This window comes from Juglans regia, chromosome 4, assembly GCF_001411555.2.
Source record: "Juglans regia cultivar Chandler chromosome 4, Walnut 2.0, whole genome shotgun sequence".
NCBI lineage: Eukaryota > Viridiplantae > Streptophyta > Magnoliopsida > Fagales > Juglandaceae > Juglans > Juglans regia.
Genome location: NC_049904.1, coordinates 14,271,503 through 14,282,233, shown reverse-complemented (window position 1 = coordinate 14,282,233; position 10,731 = coordinate 14,271,503). Strand labels below are relative to the sequence as shown.

Below are 10,731 nucleotides of genomic sequence, written 5' to 3'. Positions count from 1 at the left end.
CTAAATAAAAATATGAGCTTAAATGCTAAAGATCACTCGATGCAAATCTTGTAATATGTTCTGATAAGTCAAGTTCTAAATAAGTTCACGTGAATAAGAAGAAGTTAAGAAGTTTTATGAAAAGCTTAAGTCTCTGTTACAAGTCTCTTGAAAATGGTAAAGGGCATAAGTCAAGTTCTGGTCAAAGGCATAAGTCAAGTACATGTCCATGCACACATTTCATGATATACCTTTTGTATACTTGTGTTAACTATGGTATGTTATGTGATTACTTGCTAAGATTTCTTGAAATCTTGTTGTGATAGTTCCACTACCATTCCCCAATCGGAATGGTGGAAGTTATTACAGGTACCTCGGAAACCCATGAAAGATGAATCCAGATGGTTCCCTGATAGAGGACAAGTACACTGTTCGGGCTCGTCCTGACTACACAGTTGATGCATTAATACATACGGTTAAGCTTCTTAGGCAGATCTTATATAGTATTAGTGAGACTGAGATTGATGCTATGATCTATCAACCCTCTAAGAATCTGAAGTTTTGGTGGAATATGGACTAGTTATCTACTTACCTGGAACGAGCCTCAAAGGCCTCGACTGATGCAAAGGCAGTGGCAAAGGAATTAGGTTTGATGCCGCCCGAGCCTCAACACTCCCATAGGGTCTTTTGGTGTCTGTCTCCTTATGGGACAATGGTTATGAAGAGTACGGGAGCTTAAGTCATTTTGAAAAAAAAATGAAGAAGAAGGAAAACAATACTTATGGTTTTTGGACTTTAGATTTGTGGAACTATGTCTTTTGAGGAGGTCCCGTGTTTTGGGAGTTTTAAACTATGCTTTATGTTTTTGGGATATTACGCCTTTATGGTACATGTTTACGCTTGGACAATGTTTGGGATATGATATTAGTATGGTGCCATGTGCTTTGCAATTGCATATTACATACTGCTAGTATACTTAGGTGCATAGCATATTATCTGTCATGTACGAGGGGTGTGTAGCCTTGTGTTACATGTCCCAGTGTCTCAGTCACTGCCCAATCCCAAGCGTGGGCTGGGGGCACCACATCCCCCTTTGGAAATAAAGTAGTTTTCTTAGTAGTCTTTTCTACGTGCACACTTAGGGCTTCAAGAATAATAAGGGAAAGATTTCACAATCTCTTTCTACTCGGTTGGCCGTTGGGATTTTCACAATACTACCACGGGGTTAAACATGGAATATATTCTATTATGATGTTGTTCAATTATGTTTATGCCAAAGGATTTTGTGTATTTTATTGCTGTAAATAAATGCTTTTCTGAAGTTCGCTCTAAAAATTAGATAATTTGTTTTGTTCTTCATTTTGTACTAGCTCATGTTTACGTACTAGTATGGGTTCACAGCTTATTGAGTTGTTGATAACTCAACCAATTACATTCAATATTTTCAAATGATTTTGATGGTTCAGCCTAGAATCAGGAATTGGAGGCATGGGCAGGATTAGCTAAGAGGATAATGGATTTAGTACCTAAGGGTACTATGATTATTGGAGGATTTTATTCAGTAGATTAGATCTTATTCTGTAGATTTGGTTTATTGAGATGTTTACATTTTTTTTAGACTTTGTGGGATTGTTGATTTATTTTGTTGGAACGTTGTCGATTTATTAGAACTTATTGAGTCTTTGGTATTATGTAGCTTTGCAGTCCTTGTGAAGTTCTTTAAAATTTCTAGGTGTTGAAGGATATTTAATTGATGTTAGTTTTGTGGATGTAACACCCAAGCCCAATTTCTATTTTTTGGTGGATATCGAATATTTATTGGGCTTGCTTATTAAGTGAAAATCTTTAAATTTTTTTGGACTAGGTGGAATCTTTTTATTGGGCTGAGAAATTTGTGGGAAGAGTAGGAGTATTTTAGTGTTTGATTGGAGACCCAAAACACAGGAAAAAAACCCATTTATTATTTCACACACTACCCAGGACGTGGGCTCAAATACTTGAAATGGGCCCTACCCAATCACCTGAAAACCCAACCCGTGAAAACCAACGTCAGTTTTTTTTTTTTTAAGCCCACCACACATGATTTCCACTCCCATAGTCCCATGCATGTACGTCAGTCTCTAGGTTTTTCTTCTTTGTTTTCAATCACCTTTATATACATACTTTTATCCCTCTTGCATGAAGAAACTCCCAGAATAGGGTTGCCGCAACCTACCTTATTGCACCTCCACGCCACTTTGACGCCCTCCCATACACTGTCATCAGCACCTTCGCATCCAACTACCAGCCTTGGGCCACCTGGCCGTGACCACCAAGCCGTCGTTCAACTCTAGGCCGCATCCTCGCCACCATTGCCGCAAACCTTCAGGCTTCAGTAAAGCATTTCCACCTTGTAGCTGCTGTCACCACACATGAATCCCTTCAAGCATGGCGACTCCAACCATCTCCCAAGGCACCCTTTCACGTCGGAGACTCCATGAAAACAGCCCAGCAAACCTCTCTGTTGCATAACACTCCTACTTAGCACTGCCCATGTAATACCCGAGTCCTACTATGTAGACCTTTACGTCTTTTTTATTAAATTTTTTAAGTGAAATATTCTTTTATGCATTTTAAATTAAATATTTTAAATTATTTTATTTTAAGATGAGTATGCTTTATTTTAAAATGTGATTTATTAAAATTAATGAAAGGCTTGATTTTAAGACTTTACAATATTTTCCTTAAACTCTCTAATTTTACTTATTCAAGAAATGACCCAATTATTCTCTACCATTAGATTGGTAGGTGAAAAGTATCTTTGAGGTGGATAGATCTCCACCATCCAATTGCTTCCTTGTGGTGGAAGAAGGGAATAAATACCAAAAAGCCCTTTCCCCTTCTCCAAGTCTATGGCTAAGGCAACGAAAGAGAAAACAAAAACTATCCAAAGGCATTTTTACACCTACCCGTTGGTCTACACCCAAGAAAGAAAGAGAAAAATTCATCTTTCTCTCCAAGGAAGCCATAGCCGACATACACCTTCCTTTCTTCTTCTCCTCTCTTCTCATCTTCAAGAAACCAATCTCCTCTCATCTTCTTCAAGCTTTATGACTCCATAGCAAGGGAAGAAGAAAAACATTTTTCTCTCATCCTTTCTAAGTCGTACAAGTATACCCCCTCCATACCCATTTCTGGTTTTGACTCAAAGCTTGGAACTAAAGCTTGATTTCATCTTCCAATCGGTGAAATCTTGAAGGTAATAAACTTTTAGTTCACTTCCTAGCATGATTTCCATATGGATTTCAATTTTCATCATTTAACTTACCCATTGATGTTTCGGTTTTGGAGTTTAACATAGTGCCATCATTTCATTCATCATCTACACGGCTATTCCACTATTCGGTCCTCCACTTGTGTTTTGAAAGGGGCTAAGAGCTTAAGGTAAAAACCCTAATTTGACTCATTTGTTTTTAATGTGATTTTGGGAGCCAACTAAGTTGTTTTAGCTTGTGTTTTGGTGTAGTTGAATTCCAATGTTGCAAATAAATATATATGCCCTGTTTTTGGCCCAAACCGAATGATATTATGGTTGTTTTGCTATGTATTTTCCGATAATTCAAAAATACTATGCTGTTATTAAACTTGGTTTAATCATAGGTGATAATTAAAGTGATTTTAGTTTATATATGTTGGTACCATGTGTCTTGTGTTGAGGTTTGGTTGGTAATCTATTTTTAGGATGCTAGATATTCGGTTTAGAGGTTTTGTTTGGGTCTTGTAATTTTATATCTTGCCTTTGAAAGGTATTAAGTGAGTAAAGCATAAGCTTTAAGTGTTTAAAGGTTTTAAAGTTGCTTAATGGGTAACCTTGCTATACTTTATGTTACTCTAATTTTAATGGGATATGCTATCCAAACTATTTAAAATATTGCTTGTGTGATTAAATTATAGCATAGTTGGTTTAGGTATAGAAGATTAATTGTGCATGATATATTATGATATGTAAAGCTGTCCAAGTACCCCTAAGCCTATGTCATGCCGAGCCTTATCTTGATATAAAAATAGTCCATATATGTTGTCCCTCGTTTGGTTAAATTCTACCAAACCCAAGAGTCCAAAATATTAATAAGCTAACCTTTTATAATGAGGGATCACAAGTTGATTTAAAGGGCATATTTCCTAAGCTTGTTTAGCCTACTTGAGATGCCTAAATCTATTTTAAAGCCCATTTTTGAGAATTTCCAGATTTTACCTCATAGTGTCCATAATCCCGAGTGAAAGTGAACCGAAGAGACCCTGCTTGAAGCCTATGAATTCTTAACTACTTTTCATATAAGCTTTTTAAATTGCCTTTCATGGACAACTAGCATGTCTTAATATTTAAGTTATTTCTCTTGTAAGTTGAGGTGAGCAGTAGTCATTTAGGTTAATGTTAAGCATAGAAGGGATGTTAGATTATAGTATCATGGCCTTATCTTTTAAAGGGAGGGCTAAATAATATTGTATGAATATTAACACGCTTATGCTATTTATTGGAATAGGACCTATATTGACGTTGGAAGTATCAAGGAGCATAGAGGTAAGTAGCTATGACCATGCTTCTTACACCAAGTTCTCTTTATGAAAAAATGTTTCTCTCTCTTATTTCAAATGTTCTTCTAAAGAAAAGAGTAAATGAATATAGTATGTACAAGCCCTTTCTTGATAGCCCCTATTAAGCACCCTATCGATTATAATTGTGTATATGTGTATAAGGTAATCCATGCACATAAGTTCTAAATCATGAGATTTTCATACATGTTCTCTCAATAAACTTATTAATTATTCCTATATGTAGTATAGCATGAAAATGTATCTTGTTCATAAAAATGCATGTGCATCAGACTAAGAAAGATGATGAAAATGTTTTGATTGCAAAGAAAAGGAAAGGAACGTCTCATGCCTTATACTTTAAGTGATGCTTTAAATGATGTGAAGAAAGTGTTTTAAAATGTCCATATGAACTGATGCTTTATGGATGCCATGAAAGATGATGTTTAAGCTCATGCTTTTAAATGACGTTTTTCCATGAATGAACTGTTAAATAAAAAGGACTGAAATGAATAAAAGAAAGAAAGGACTGAATGATTGAATGTTTTAATGTATGAAAATACGTGACGGCCATGATTGAATGAAAGGGTAACAAAGGAGTATGCAAATTGCAATGCTGGGTAAGTAGTACTGGTAGTCCACTCAGTGTTGCCCCCTGACTGAAAGAGATTCCCAACCTGTGGCCACTGGTGGAATCCAGGTCTAAACGAAGACCGCTAACCCTAACACATGGGGTGTAATAGTGTGTACCGACCAAAGGAAAGTGGAACATGAAAGCTGTAATGCCCCGTTCCCGGAGGTCTAGAGAGTTAGCTCCTATTAATCAAGAACATCTCCAATAATCAATAATAAATAAACAGAAACTCCACGAAATACTTAACTTATTTGTTCGACCCAAAAATCGGTGTCCTTCCACAGAAATACTAAACAAAAACCTCAATAAAACAAATAACATCTCCACAAAGACTCAAATTATTCATAACTTGACATACCAAAATAACTGCCAGAGATAAAATTACTAAATGTGATCCTCCAAAATACTTGTATCCTCAGCACTCATTCATCTATGATCATCAGACTTTTCCAATACTTCATACTCTTGTTCTCCAACTGGACCATAAAAATATCTGAAAAATGTTATGGAGATAAGGGGTGAGTTATCAACAACTCAGTAAGCAGAGAACATATGCTAGTATATAAACATGAGCATTTTCACAGAGTTCAGATGCAGAAATAAAACATTTCAGTTTTTAATATGCAAATCTCAAAAATACATATTATCAGAAAATCAGAGCAATATTTCAAACATTTCATATTCAGAAACCAACATTTCATATTCAATGACTCCTTTGGCATAATATGACTGAACATCTTCATCTTATCATATCATATCAAAGCATCATATCAAAATAGAGGCCATGTTTAACCCACGTGGTAGGGTTGTGCATTCTGCAGAAAACCAAGTAGACTATAAATCGCCATGAATATCAAAGCAATTGCACTCAGAACAGAAATCCACTATTATATCCAGTGGTAGGGCTAGAAGTCACTATTATATCCCGTGACAGGGCCAGACGTCACTATTGTATCCCATGATAGGGCCAGAGGTCACTATTATATCCAGTGACAGGGCCATAAATCAGAGCAAAATAGAATCAAAATCACATGTCAGAATCAGAGTCAGAGTTAAAACAGAATCAGAACGTCATGCCAAAGGTTTTTCAGATACTAAATCATTCCAAGATAGAGTACTAAACAAATTCAGTTCATTTCACATTTTCCAAAAATAGATTCAGAATATCTTCACGTCACATGCAAAAATTATCAATTTTCATATTCGCTCATATTTTTCTAAGTTCAATAACAGAATGCCAAAAATAAGCTCATGTTTACACAAGTCATGCCAGAAAATATTTTATTCTTATACAGAATCTCATGAGCAATGCAGAAGAAATAACTAAGATCGTTTAATATTTATTTTCATGATACAACATGCACATTTCCCAAAATTGACCTCAGTCTATTTTATTTTTATGCAAAGTTTAGTATAAAAACCCCCTTACCTGTACTTCTTAACTTATTTATAAATTCTCCACAATAGTACTAAACAATGGTCAATCGCCACCAATAAAAATTCATGTAACTTAAATCAATCTCTAGTGAGCAGATAAATCTCATATTACACCTGAAGTATCTATTTTAATTCCTCAATACTTAAAATTTTCTTAACTCTAAATATCATCACTTTCTAAATTCATCAATATCCACTTAATGAATCTGTACCGAAGAGAATAATCAAATAAATATTACGATAAATGAATACTGGTGTTTTTAAGCTACTAAAGTACCCACAACGTATTATAGATTAGTAGAATACTATGGCTACTTAAAATCCTATAAAATAAGGCCAACTTAAAAATGAATTTAATTAAAAACTAAATAGTTCAAATTAACAATATAATCATATTTTATGTATAATGAAAACCAAGCACATTCATTAAAACACAACCAATTAAACCAAGCCCATTAAAACAAAAACCCATTAAACTAAATCCACATAACCATATATTTGAAAACTTTATACTAAGGGGGCAACATGTAAAAACACTTAAAAAGGTTTGAGGTGTTTTACGGAAAAATAAAGACCAAAGGCCTAATGGCATTTTCGTAATTACCAGGAATATCATGACCATAAAGTTTTAAACTATACATTAATATTTTCAAAGTGTGCAAAGTTTCCGCTTGTTTCCAGGAAAACATAAAACTCAACAAAAAGGAAAAGGAAACCAAAAGAGAAGGTGGTGCGACTGAGGCTCACCGTGAAGGTAAAAGGTCGCAGTAGAGCAGGGCGAGAGATGGGGTGTTTTCTTTACGATGGCACACTGAGAGAGAGAGAATGGAGAGAAGGAAAGAGAGAGCACAAATCTGAGAGAGAGATCGCAAATCTGAGAGAGGACGCGCGATGAGAGAGAGAGAGAGAGAGAGAGAGAATCTGAGAGAGAGGGCACGCAAATCAGAGAGAGAGAAAGAACATGATCTGAGGGAGGAGAGAGAGAGTGCGTGAATTAGAGAGAGAGAGAGAGAGAGAACACGATCTGAGGAAGAGAGCCTGGGAGGTGTGGGTTGGAAGAAGAAAGAGGAGGGAAAGAAAGAAGAAGGAAAAGAAAGAAAGAGAAGAAAAAGGAAATGGGGTGCGGCACTGAAAAAGAACTAAACATAAGGATAGGGTCTTCACCACTTGTTTACAACACGACGCCGTTTGAGGGGATTTAGTAGGCTAGGTTGAAGGCTCATGGGTTGGGTTGGGGACCAAAAAGGCTGGGCCTAAAGAAAACAAAACACACTCAAACAAGCCCAATCCAAAATTAGAAGAGTCCAACAAAAGAAAAAGGCACAATAAAAATAAATAAGAGCCAAATAAAACACTACAACTCGATATTAATAAAATAAAAAAATAAAATTCTAACAATAAAATTATTCATTAAAGCAAAGAGCAATTTAAATGCAAACAATAATTAATATCAAGAAAGCACCTCAAATAAATTTCACAACTTAAAAATTATAAAATAAATCCAACGAGAAATTCAATAAATTTAAAACAAGAAAACCAATATTTAGGTTAATTAAATAAATCCTACAATTAAAAAAATTACATTAAAATACAGGGTATCACAAAAGCATAGTTATTTCTCAAAGATATTTGTGCATGAAAGTATTGCGTATTCCTTAAAATGTTTATGCATGAAAGCATTGTCAAATTCTCAAAATGTTTATGTACACATGTTTTCAAAAGAAAAAGAATAGATAATTAGTACATTAACGACATGGTGTACTACTTATTGAGTATTCGAGTCACTTTGTGTTTATGTTTTAAACATCCAGGTAATGACGAAGAGACTGGGGAGCAATGCATTACTGCAGAGGGAGAGGCTGACGCTTAGTGTCTTCCTTGTTGGTTCGACCTTGTATGGATGATGGGTTATGTTTATGGATGTTGTTTTTATATTGGGATGGAGTCTCTTCTTAACTAGAACAGTTATGTTTTTATGAACGTTTGATGGACTCTGAGAGTCTCTTATGGATGAATATTTGAATAGAATGTCTATCTGGTGTTCCATTTATTAAATTAGAAATTTAAAGTATACATTTATCATGTTCATGCTGATCGCATATTACTAGAAAGACAAAAAAAGGGAAAAAATAAAAGAAAAGGGACAGGTATGTATGTAGCGATTTTGTTACAACCCAAGCCACAATAGAAACTGACCACAACCACCTTGGCCCTTCCGTAAACCTTTGCCCAGGCCTCACCGCCATAGATAGCTGTGAACCCACATCGGAAAACACCACCCTCAAACACACCGAAGGACCTCTGTTTTTGCATCTCAAAACAGGGCACTTCATCTTGTTCAGTACTACCAGCCACGACAAAGGGAAGCCTAGTGATGCCGACACCCCAACCACTCTGTGATCTGCCACTACCCAACCACCTTGTCGCTGCCGCATCGCTACCCTCTCGGTGAGTATCCCATGTGGTCTCTCTCCCTCTCACGACATACTCTCTTTCTCTCTTAGTACTTACCTCTCTCATCACTTCTCATCTCTCTCTCTCTCTCCCTCTCTCTCTCTCTCTCATCAGTGCTCAACCGCCAGTCTGCCTGTGTCTCCGCCACTTCGCAGCTGCTTTCACAGTGACCTTTCCGTTGCACGTGTATCTTAGTCCAGTAAATGTTTCCCTACAAACTAAGTTGGTTTTGCTGTTTACGTAAAGTTAGGGAAGATTATATCTAGGATATTATGATTTTTCCCTTGAGTTATAAGCCAAAGTGTATTTTTATTTTGGATGTGAATTGAACCATGGGCCTCAACGGGTTTTCAAAAAATTTGTAAGAATATTTTTAACTAGGCCTAGTTTCACTTTATATTGATAAAAAAAATTATATTATTTTTACAGAAATATTTTAGAATTAATGTATCAGTCGAAGGGATTAAATCATATCGAGGAAATTTGGGAAGTGATTATACTTTTGGGTTATAAGAGTTGTAGATTGTTTTTTTTTTAGGAAAAATAGGTTATTTTAGTAATTCAGGTTTAAGTATAGAAATAAATGTTCGATTGAAATTTATGAAAGTTACGTGACAATTGTATAGGTGATGATTGAATTTCGTTCAGTACTGCTATGGAGAAATTCAGAAAGTTAAGAAGTTCAAGTAAGCAGGGTTCTTATTCTAGACTTTGCATAAAATAAAATGATCTGGGGTTGATTTTACGAAAAACATGCATCCGTTGTTATGAAAAGAAATTTTGAAATGACCTCAGCTATTTGTTCTGCATTACTCATAAAATTGTATAAGAATAAAGTATTTTCTGGCATAATTGGTGAGACATGAGCTATTTTTGCATATTGTTTCTGACCTGTGCAAAAGAGAGTGAAGATGAAATTTTGTGCATAAATTATATTTTTGTGATCTGATTATGTTTTGTTCTGAAGATGTTCTGTACTTGATATGATATGATGTGATTTCTGAAAACTTTTGGCATGACATTCTGTTTCTGTTTCATTTAGACCTTACCACGGGTGTAAAACGGCCTTTGTTCGGCTGGTACCAACTTTTCTATTTCTGGTGCACCCACTTTGGAAGCAAAGTGGTTTTCTGCGTGATCTTTCCTGTGTGTACACTTTGAGCTTCGAGAATAATAAGGGGAAGATTTATACTTTGTTTCTGCTCAATTGGCAGCCGGGGTTTGAGCGACCCTACCACAGGGTTAAACATGGAATTTTGTTCTACCATACCAAAGGAATTTTAAATAAGAATATTTTTGAACTTTCGCTTTGATATTTTTGATAACATGTTCTGACTCTACGTTCTGAAAATGAAAAAGTGTTTTGTTCTGCATTCTGAACTCTGTAAATGCTCATGTTTGCAAACTAGTATATGTTGTGTGCTTATTGAGTTGTTGATAACTCACCCTTATCTCCAAACATTTTTCAGATAATCTTGATGGTTCCACTGGAGAGCAAGAGTAGGTAGTGTTAGAGAGGTTTGATGTTCGTAGGGGAATAAGTGTCCAAGGGTACAATACTTATTTGAGAGTCATAGTTAGTAAATTGATTATTTTCGGTTATTCTGATATGATGAATTAAGAACGTTTTTCTAGTTTTTGGGGAGTTTTTAATT

The 10,731-nt window shown here is 35.5% G+C and overlaps 1 long non-coding RNA gene across 1 annotated transcript; it reads left to right on the top strand.

The window, feature by feature from the left end:
- The first annotated feature begins 3,060 nt into the window (after window positions 1–3,060).
- On the top strand, window positions 3,061–8,614 carry LOC108992521. Its single transcript, XR_004801337.1, has 4 exons — window positions 3,061–3,217; window positions 3,310–3,402; window positions 4,503–4,540; window positions 8,434–8,614. It is a non-coding gene; the product is annotated as an uncharacterized LOC108992521 (long non-coding RNA).
- Window positions 8,615–10,731: the final 2,117 nt, after the last annotated feature.